We start from the raw sequence: 9,152 nt of genomic DNA on the forward strand, positions 1-9,152 counted from the left end.
GGTGAGTGCGTGAGAGCTCACCTCGGGAAAATCGGACCCCTCACCATGGAGTGAGCATCTCACGAAAGGGGTTTGATATTTCCCAGCGAATGAGTATGTGTGCGCAGTTCGAACGGTATCCCGTGAGTAAATTTTCCACCTCATTCATTTGGCAGCGAAACGGCAGCCAAAGAGCAGACGGCCATTAGATATAAACACAGGGAAAGGGATGGAAAATGGACGTGCGACAGAGAACCGCGTCGGTTGCCAAACTTCAGCGATGCCAACATTGCGGCGTGAAAAATCAATCGGAAAACTTGCCTCGACTGTAGGTTAGCCTGTTTCTTTGAGCCTTTTTTATCGCAATCGGATCTATTTTGATGCCGTCTCACTCCGTTTTTCTTGTTAGTTTTTCTTCTGGGTTTGCTTACACCCGTCCTGTTTCGGTTGTCCATTCAATGCCTCCCGACGATCGTTGACATCCCCCCCGTAATGGGCACTGACTCTTGTGCATCGTCTCGAAGACGTAGTAGAGCATGTCTCTTATTGTCCCCCCGTTGTTGCCATCCTTTTCCTTCTTTGCCCCACTCGGATACTCCATCTCGATCCCACCCTTGGAGGGTGCTCCTAAGAAACGCTCTCCCAGCTCAGCAGCTCGTGTGAATGAACACTTTTCCGCTCACGCGCGCGTCCTGGCACGAGAAAACTACACGGAATGTTGATTTCGGAAAGGAAAACTGTCAAAACAGTGAGCTATTTTTGTGTGCTGAATGGTTTCGTACGTCACCGATTCACCCCGAACACAAATCAATACGGGGTTGCACTGTACGGTGGTCCCGTAGGTACGCAAAATGGGGGCACTTTTCCGAATGACTTTTCGTTCTTCGTTTTTTTTTTTCGCTTGATATTTCCACCCAAATGCCACGCACGCAAGGTGATCGCCGTATTTCGTATGGTTCGACGGGTGCTGCAGCAGTGCAGTCACAATATTCACGTGCCCCTCGGTACAACCACTTTCAGCTTGACGCACTAACCCACTTCCAATGGCGAACACGCCGCCTGAATCGTTATCGGCGGCAGATAAGCAGCGCCGAGAAGTGTCGTCACCGTGCGCGTAGCAAAACTACCGAGAAAACGGGCGTATTGGACATGGTCGTGGACCCGTTAGCTATCCCGGTTCTCGACCGGAGGGGCCACCCAGTGGAGATTGCCTAAACGCCACCAAGCATACACATTTCGTCTGTCAACAACCGAGCACACTGGCTACGCATATCGGACACGACGCGGAACGCACACCACCGCACAAGGCCGAACGTCACCAGGCCAAACTGATAAGCGACCAGAGAGACTGTGGCAAAACTGTGGCCGCTATTTCGAACACTTTTCCATCCGACATACGATAGGTTTTGCGACAGTCAAAAGTTTCACCTGGTCGTTTGATTAGGTGCAGTTTTGAGCAACAGTCAGGATTTGCCAGCCAGGACTTGAAACACCCATACAGTCCAACACAGTGTAGGCTCGTTTTCACATACACTCAATTCCGGAGGTTGGCACTTTTATGGCGATATTCATCGGCAGAGATTATTGCTTTTTCGTCTTCGAATTACAACACTGGCTGCACACAAGTGTTTTTCACTACAAAAATAACCGTATAGAAAAGCACGTCCAACCCTACGCGCACCGATGGACAATGGTCTCCGTGAAAACAGCTTGAGCCAGGGGCTTGTTGTACTCCGCACTAGTCTCGCTCGTACTCGCTAGCCCACTCCCTGCGCCTATGCTGCCACTGACGTACGGAACCTTGAACCAGCGACCGAGCGCTCCGGTCTGCGTACAACAATACGCGCCACCAACACAGCGAGACCGCCTCGTTGCACATACTTTTTCCCCAAAGCATCATCACCATCCCCATCCCCCAGCTACAACAACGGCAGCTCGCACACGGCTAATCTCGACGGTTGTATGGGTCCGAGTGCTCCGGATATCGCATACACCTCGCATATGTCACACGGAGCCAGGCCGGCCTGGCTGTATTGAAATGTCAGCGCAATTAGTATCTCTACGAACCACTTACAGCGAGCTAGCGATTGCATGTGCCACTACGGTTTTGACGGTACGGCGGTTATATCGACGAATAAGTTGCTGATGGCGAGCTTGAGCGCGATGAAAACTCCACGGACTGTGGTGTGCGAGTTTTCCACCTGCACCGCACAAGTCGCCTTCCGGTAGCACCTTGAACGTACGCACCACACACGCGAAAATGGCTCTCCCGTGCGGTTCTGTTCACACTCGAAACGCGTCTGGTCACTCGTGGCGCCTGCCGTGGCACTTTTCAGCCATCGACCGATTTTCCCCCGGGCACTCGGGGAAAAGCGTTCGCTCTCACGCTCACGCGGGTGAGCGAGCTCGAAATTGGTCGGTGAGTTTGGGTGCCCTTTAAATTTTCCCCCGATCACTCGCTTTTACCTGATGCACTCGCTCACTCCGGCCGGCGCTCATCTCCGACGGCCGCTCCGGGGAAAAAGATCCTGTACGAAGCGCGTGCCATCACACCGTGTGCAGAAACGTGTACCAGTGCGCGCATGCCAACAGCTGTTATCAGAAGTGCCCGTCCTCGTCACTCATCTCACGCACGAGGTGATGCTCACGACATGGGTTTCCCTGTTTTGCCTGACGGATGCACACAAAATGCTCTCCGAAACCATACTCGAACCCGCTCGGGGACGCACGCTGACTAACTGAAGCTGCCGGCCCGACGCGATAAAACCGAGACCACGTTCCGTGCGAAGCGATAACACTCAGAAGTTGAGTAAGAGTCGAACACTCATTCGGGGTATACACGCGTACCACGAGGGGGCGGTTTTCGAAAAATGGGTGGTGGAGTACGAATGTGGGGGTTGCATTCGAAAATAGCTCAAATTTTCACAGAGCAAACAGACGGTGCGAGCATAGACACGGAACGCAACATAACGGAGAGCATATCGTACATGGCGGCCGAATTGTTCTTAGCCGCCGTAACCAAACAGCATCGAGCGTCCGTGAGCCGCAGTGCTAGAGTGCGAAGCCGATTCGGTAATGACTTAATTAGTAATTTAAATAACTAGAATTTGTTCTTGAAAATTTGTTTAAAAAAATAAAGAATATCCTTAAACAGGAACAGTTCTTTTTCGTTAAAACTATAGTAATTTTGAAAATACTTTTTTAAAAAAGCAACCTCCCGTATATAATAAGACAAACACTAACAAACTAACATACTAGCAAACTTAGCTTAAACACATTCAGAGAATCCAACCAATAAAATATTAGAACTGAAAAAAAACATGGACAAACTTTCTGAAGAGGCGGCCATCATTCGTATATCCAGTAATTTTGTTTATTTATGAAGCAATGGAAATTTTTTAAAACCATCACCATAAAGTTGTACATTTCCACAGAATTCATATAAAACCTACACAAACAAGAGGTACCCCATTGAAAAGTTAATCGAAAGAAGAAATATAAATATCATGAATGAATATCGATTATTTTGCTAATTTTGGATTATGTTTTATGTTTTATTCGCATTTCAAGTCCATAGACTTGAGTATAAAGTAATCCAGTTGATATATTAAATCGTCCAACAAAAAAAACAATATAAAAAAGTATTCAAAAATTACTGCAACAAAAAATTAAAGTTTGAAAACTCGAAAACTTAGGACGACACTAGTATAAACTAAAATCACTCACCTGTGAACGGAACATTGTCACAAAAGGAGGAAACAGATAATTATATAAATTTGCAGGAAAGTATAAACGATAAAACAGATCTGGTGTTTATCCGATTGCATGCTATTATACAACAAAAGCATATTTTAAACCAGAATCTTTATCTCCAAACATTAACCACGCCATATTTGTTCCATTTCGCAATATCAACTAAATAGTTGTCTGATTGTTCGAAAGATTTTACTGTTCACCGTTCCACTCAAATAAATTAATCATGGCATTCATTATGCACCGTTTCTGCGTTGATGCATTCCTCGTTCTATAGAAAACTACGTTTGCTGACATCACAAATGAGACACATTCCATTCCAGGCTTGTTTCGTAAAACAAAACACAAATATCTTCAATTATAGTTAACCAGCGGTTTGTTTGTTTCAGATGTAGATCATTTAGAACTTTAATCACACAGATGTGCAGCGGTTTCTGTTTCACAACCCATTTTATTGTTTTTTTTTCCAATTTTTTTGGTTTACCTTTTACTTTAATGAGCTCAACTGCCATCAGTTTCGTCATCCATCTCCCGGCGGCTGTCACTGGTGCAAATGTTGGGCTCATTCATTTCGCAAGTTTCCAGAATGTGCCCCGTGTGCGGAAAAATGGGACAAAAAAGCAGCACGCAATAAAGTCTACTCATTAAAGAAGGAACCAAACACACGCCAGAGAGACAATTTTCCTAAGCTCGCCCGATTCCGGCCGTGGTTTTTTATGCTTGTGGGTCTAATTGAAACGACTTCGAGTCTGGCCACTAAAACATCGCCACACTTTCCCACCTTGCTGGGACGTCCTGCAGCAAATGCAGGTTCCGGCAAACGGATGACCGAAGCAAAAAAAATTAACCAAGGAAAATCCACTGTGCATCCCCTACACGACGAACGAACAGCACCCGCTGAGAGCCTCGCCACACTAGACCCCATCAGTCATTTATAATTTTATAAGAGCATACCACAACCGGGACCGCCTCTGGTCGTTACCCGTCCACCTTCCCTAGCCGTACCGGTTCCGAAACGACAGGTAGCAAGCACGAGACTACCCTTCGGCAAAGAACTCACCACTTCAGAGGGTGCACTTGTGCCGCGCGCGCTAAGGCGACGAAGAAATATTTCACAACCGTCGCAAACACTTTTTCGTGGAAACGGTGGAAAGTACACACGGCCATTAATAGGTGTAAACCGCTGCATTCGTGGAACTGTGGGTAAGGACCTTCCCACCGCCTACCCCTTCCCGCCGCCCGGGTAAATGCAACGCGGTGCAGCTGAAATTCTATTCCATCCAAATGCATTTGCCATGCTTTGCTGTCCACGCGGGCAGCATTAGACAAAAACCTGAGCAGAAACGGGTGAACACACATTTCTACCGGTTGGGACAGATAATGAATGTTCACCAGCTTTGGACAACTGCACGAGGCAAAGAAACTAATACTAGGTTTGAAAAGTATATTTCACTGTAGCTGATTTTGGTACATTCGAAAACAGTTGATGTTGAAACAGAAAAAATGGTCCTAACCTTCCAGTTAATTTTAATTATTTATTTATTTCCAGTCAATAATTTCAATTATTTTCCTACATTAATATTTCCGTTAAGCGGCCTATAAATGCAACTATCCTTTGAAACTTTCTTGCAATCTTACATACCAAATCTAAAATTGTCATTTCAATAAAGTTTGCGAAATTGGCTTTTCTAAAGATTTAAAAAAAATTTAAATCACACTAATTTAATTTCAAACAAAATAAATTTTTTTAGTAAGACTGAATCATGAAAACAAAACAGCATTATTCAGTTCGTAGCAGAGAAATTCAAACATTTGTAAGCTTCGAAAAGAATCTACAATCATTGGTACTTCTCAAAAGTTGACAATTACCACATTGTGCTAATTGATGTCACGGTTAATCTAATTAACAAATAATTCAAAGGTGTAAGCTTAAGGAAAAACAGTATTCACATAAAACTAAACGAATCACAATTATTATTTTAAATTTCTTCTCTAAGAATATTTTTAAAAGACAGTTTTTACGCTTCCCAAACTAGCCTGAACTAGTTCTGATGACTAACGGAGAATATATGATCTGTATTCACAAACTGATGTACAAGGACGCTTTGTTATACAGAGTTTTTCGGCACGCAATTATACCGTTGTATGTTTGCTCTTAAACAAATTTGACACGTGAGATTTCTGCTATGTTTTAAATAAAACTGACCTACGAAGCACTATTTTGACGGAGGGAAATTTGCTGCCGCTGTAGTTTATACGCAATCATGGGCATAACAAAAACCAAAACCGCGGTTAGCTCGCCACATAAAACACCCCCACGGAAACCCGATACATTTCACAACTGCTAGTTACAATGAACCCATAGTTCCTGCGCTCCAATATCTACAATCAACAGCCAACGCATCTGTTCGCTTCCGGTTCTTCCCACGTGCGCCCGCTACCGTTGCGGATTCTAAAACTTATTGCATCCGTACGCCCCCGAAGCATGCAAACATCTTTCCCCTGCTCCACAGCCCTCTCCTCCAAGCCAACGGTGCAACAGTTCGGGCTTGCTTTTCCGGTAGCGCGCAGTCCGGAGCGCTTCCGTCCGCGAATATTTCTGCCCGAAATGGAGGCGCCCGGTGGCTGACGTCTAAGTGCAAAACGATTCACCACCCACACACACATACGCCCGGTACCAACCAGCAGGAAATGCAGCGATAACAACTGAAACGAAGCTTCAAAAGTTTGCTGTCCAGAAAGGGGTCCCCCCCCGATGGCCGGCGGTCAAAGACGGAACAGTATTAGCACCGGCAGCCGGTAGCAGTAAATAAATACCTATTAACAAACCGAACCACGCCGGAAACAACGACGTTGTTGAATGAGAATTTTCGGAAAACCCCCTGCCACGATGCAACGGTCTTCACACGGGTGGCATCGGAATCCTGGGCAATTTTTGTGAACACCAGCCCGCGTTTCGTTTCCCAACACACACACACACACACATACACATACACACACCAATACACAATTGCGAGTCCCAGCGGAAAATCGTTGTTTGTTCGCAGCGAGATAAAACAAAGTTGTCGTCACAGTTTGTTACGTTTGCTTCCGGTGGTCGCGGCCCGGAAGGAGTTCTGCCCGGGAGCGTACGGCTGCAATGGCCAGGCCGCTCGAGGTGGCAATCCAGGGGAGGAATCCATTAAAACTATTTATTTTTCTCATTTGCTGTTGCTAGTTGTCGTTGTTGTGGGCGAGCATGGCTGCCCGTTTCGAGCAGATTGTCCCCATCCCGGCGCGAGTTTTCTGTCGGTCCGGCGGAGGCACAACATGGATTTATGAAGATACATTATTTGACAATTATGCAAATATATCTTCGGGATCGCCGGGTGGTACCTGGGCGTAATGTGTCTCCGGTGGGCCTCTGGAAACCGGTCCGAGCGACCGGACTCGCCAACCTCCCGCCGGGAGGTGGTATATCAAGATCGAGTGATTATTGAACGATATGTTGCCTACCGACATTCGTGGTCACACAGAACACTCCCGACGAAATGTACACGAATGTGAAGACCGTTAATGGTGGGTAATTAAATTACCATCGGAGAGCCAATGGAGTGATGCTGCCAGCACCAGTGGCGAGGAGCAGCGCGAGGAAATTCGACACCCGCTACCGATGCACAAGTCATGCAAGCGCCACGCGGGAAGATGCGAACGTTTTCGGTACACGTTCCGCTTTCACTCAAAATGTGCATTCAATCAGCGAACGCTCGGTACAAGTGGATTAATCAGCATTAATTTCATTGCTGTATGTGACATGACTTCCGTTCCGTTGATAGGAAAATAATTTCCCCGCCGGTACGTGCCTAAGTTTTAGAGGCACTCTCGATCACGTTGGACGATGCCGAATGCGTGGATCGCCGGAGGAAGTATCGGAAGCGCGATTGCATTGTACGGAGCAGGCGATTAGAAACAGATGATGTTAATGGAATTTTGAGCACGAAGCACGGCCCAAGACTTTACGCTCGGAGATAACGTATGAAGCATAATATAAATTGATTAAAATTTTCCAAAGCTTATCGAATATTTGCATGAAGCAGATTGCACGTAGACAAGTTTTTTTTATCTTGCTCGCTATCCTGTGGACGGTGGTTTGCATCCGTAATAAGTAGAGGTGAGCATATGAAACACAGAGATGTGTGCAAATGTATTTCGGTTCTGAATTTATTGAATTTAACGTAAACGTTAAAAAGTATAAATTTTAAGTAAACGGTTCGTTTACTTGGCATTGAAAATTTATAAAGTGTGAGATTAACTCTGTAGATTGTTGGAAATTTGATTGCTTCATAAATAAATAAAATCAGAAATTTTCGACAAAAGTTCTTAACAATAGAAATATAAAGTAAATTTATCAACAAAACAAGTGCTAGTCAACCTGCAAGTACCAAACACGCATGAAAACCAATATTTCTGAGAAGTATTCATTTTATATACTTCAACGTTTCAAATCCATAATAAATACATCTACTATTCCGATCAAATTTCGAAAATTAATTTACAGAACTATTAGATACTCACCTCACAAACGCTGCATCAAAACGAAGGGTTAACAACTCTTAAAGACTACCAGCAATCTTGAAACCATAAAGCTTTAAACTTTCAGTTTTATAACATAACGTTTAACAGCACGTGTTTGTGAAGAATAAATAATATTAAAAAAATTAAATTGATAAACTCGCCGATATCACGATTTAAGTTTAGATGCTAATTCTTCTTTCATCTTTTCTGCTGACATTTCTTGTATATTTGTACCTAATTTGGAAATAAAATATTTATTTTGATAGCGTAGTGTGGGCCAAACGCTGAGAAATTATCGGGTCCGTAAAAATAACAAGTTGAAAATTTCTCAACCTGCAAAAAAGACGTTCTTTTTCTAAACAATGATTTGGCCATGCCAAGGGTGGATACAAATGATTTAAAAACGAGTCAATAACATGAATGTGATTGTCACTTCCCGCGATGGAGACGCCTAGTATCTCTGAAGCAGCCAAAAAAGATTAGATTATTATTGATTCCTGTACGTATGTACCTTTGATTTTTGTTTGCAAAAATTAATTTCAATTTGAAACACTCATATTCCACATGCTATGTTCTTTTCCTGTTTAAATTTAATAAAAAATACCAGCACATAACTGGACATGAAATTTTGATAAAACGTTAGATTATCTTGATATAAAAATCACAACGAGATACTGAAGATAAATTTCTTATTCACTTCCTGGTAATGATGAAAACAAGAAAAATTTGTAACGACATGAACCATCTTTTAGAAGGAAAATACAAGCGATTTATTTTGTCAATGGAACGAGTTCCACTCAAAAAATGCTGTATAAGGTGTTGTGCAACAAGCCTAGATATTGTTTAGACCATTATGTGCGACCAAT

The sequence above is a fragment of the Anopheles coustani genome, chromosome 3 (genome assembly GCF_943734705.1).
Source record: "Anopheles coustani chromosome 3, idAnoCousDA_361_x.2, whole genome shotgun sequence".
Classification (NCBI taxonomy): Eukaryota; Metazoa; Arthropoda; class Insecta; order Diptera; family Culicidae; genus Anopheles; species Anopheles coustani.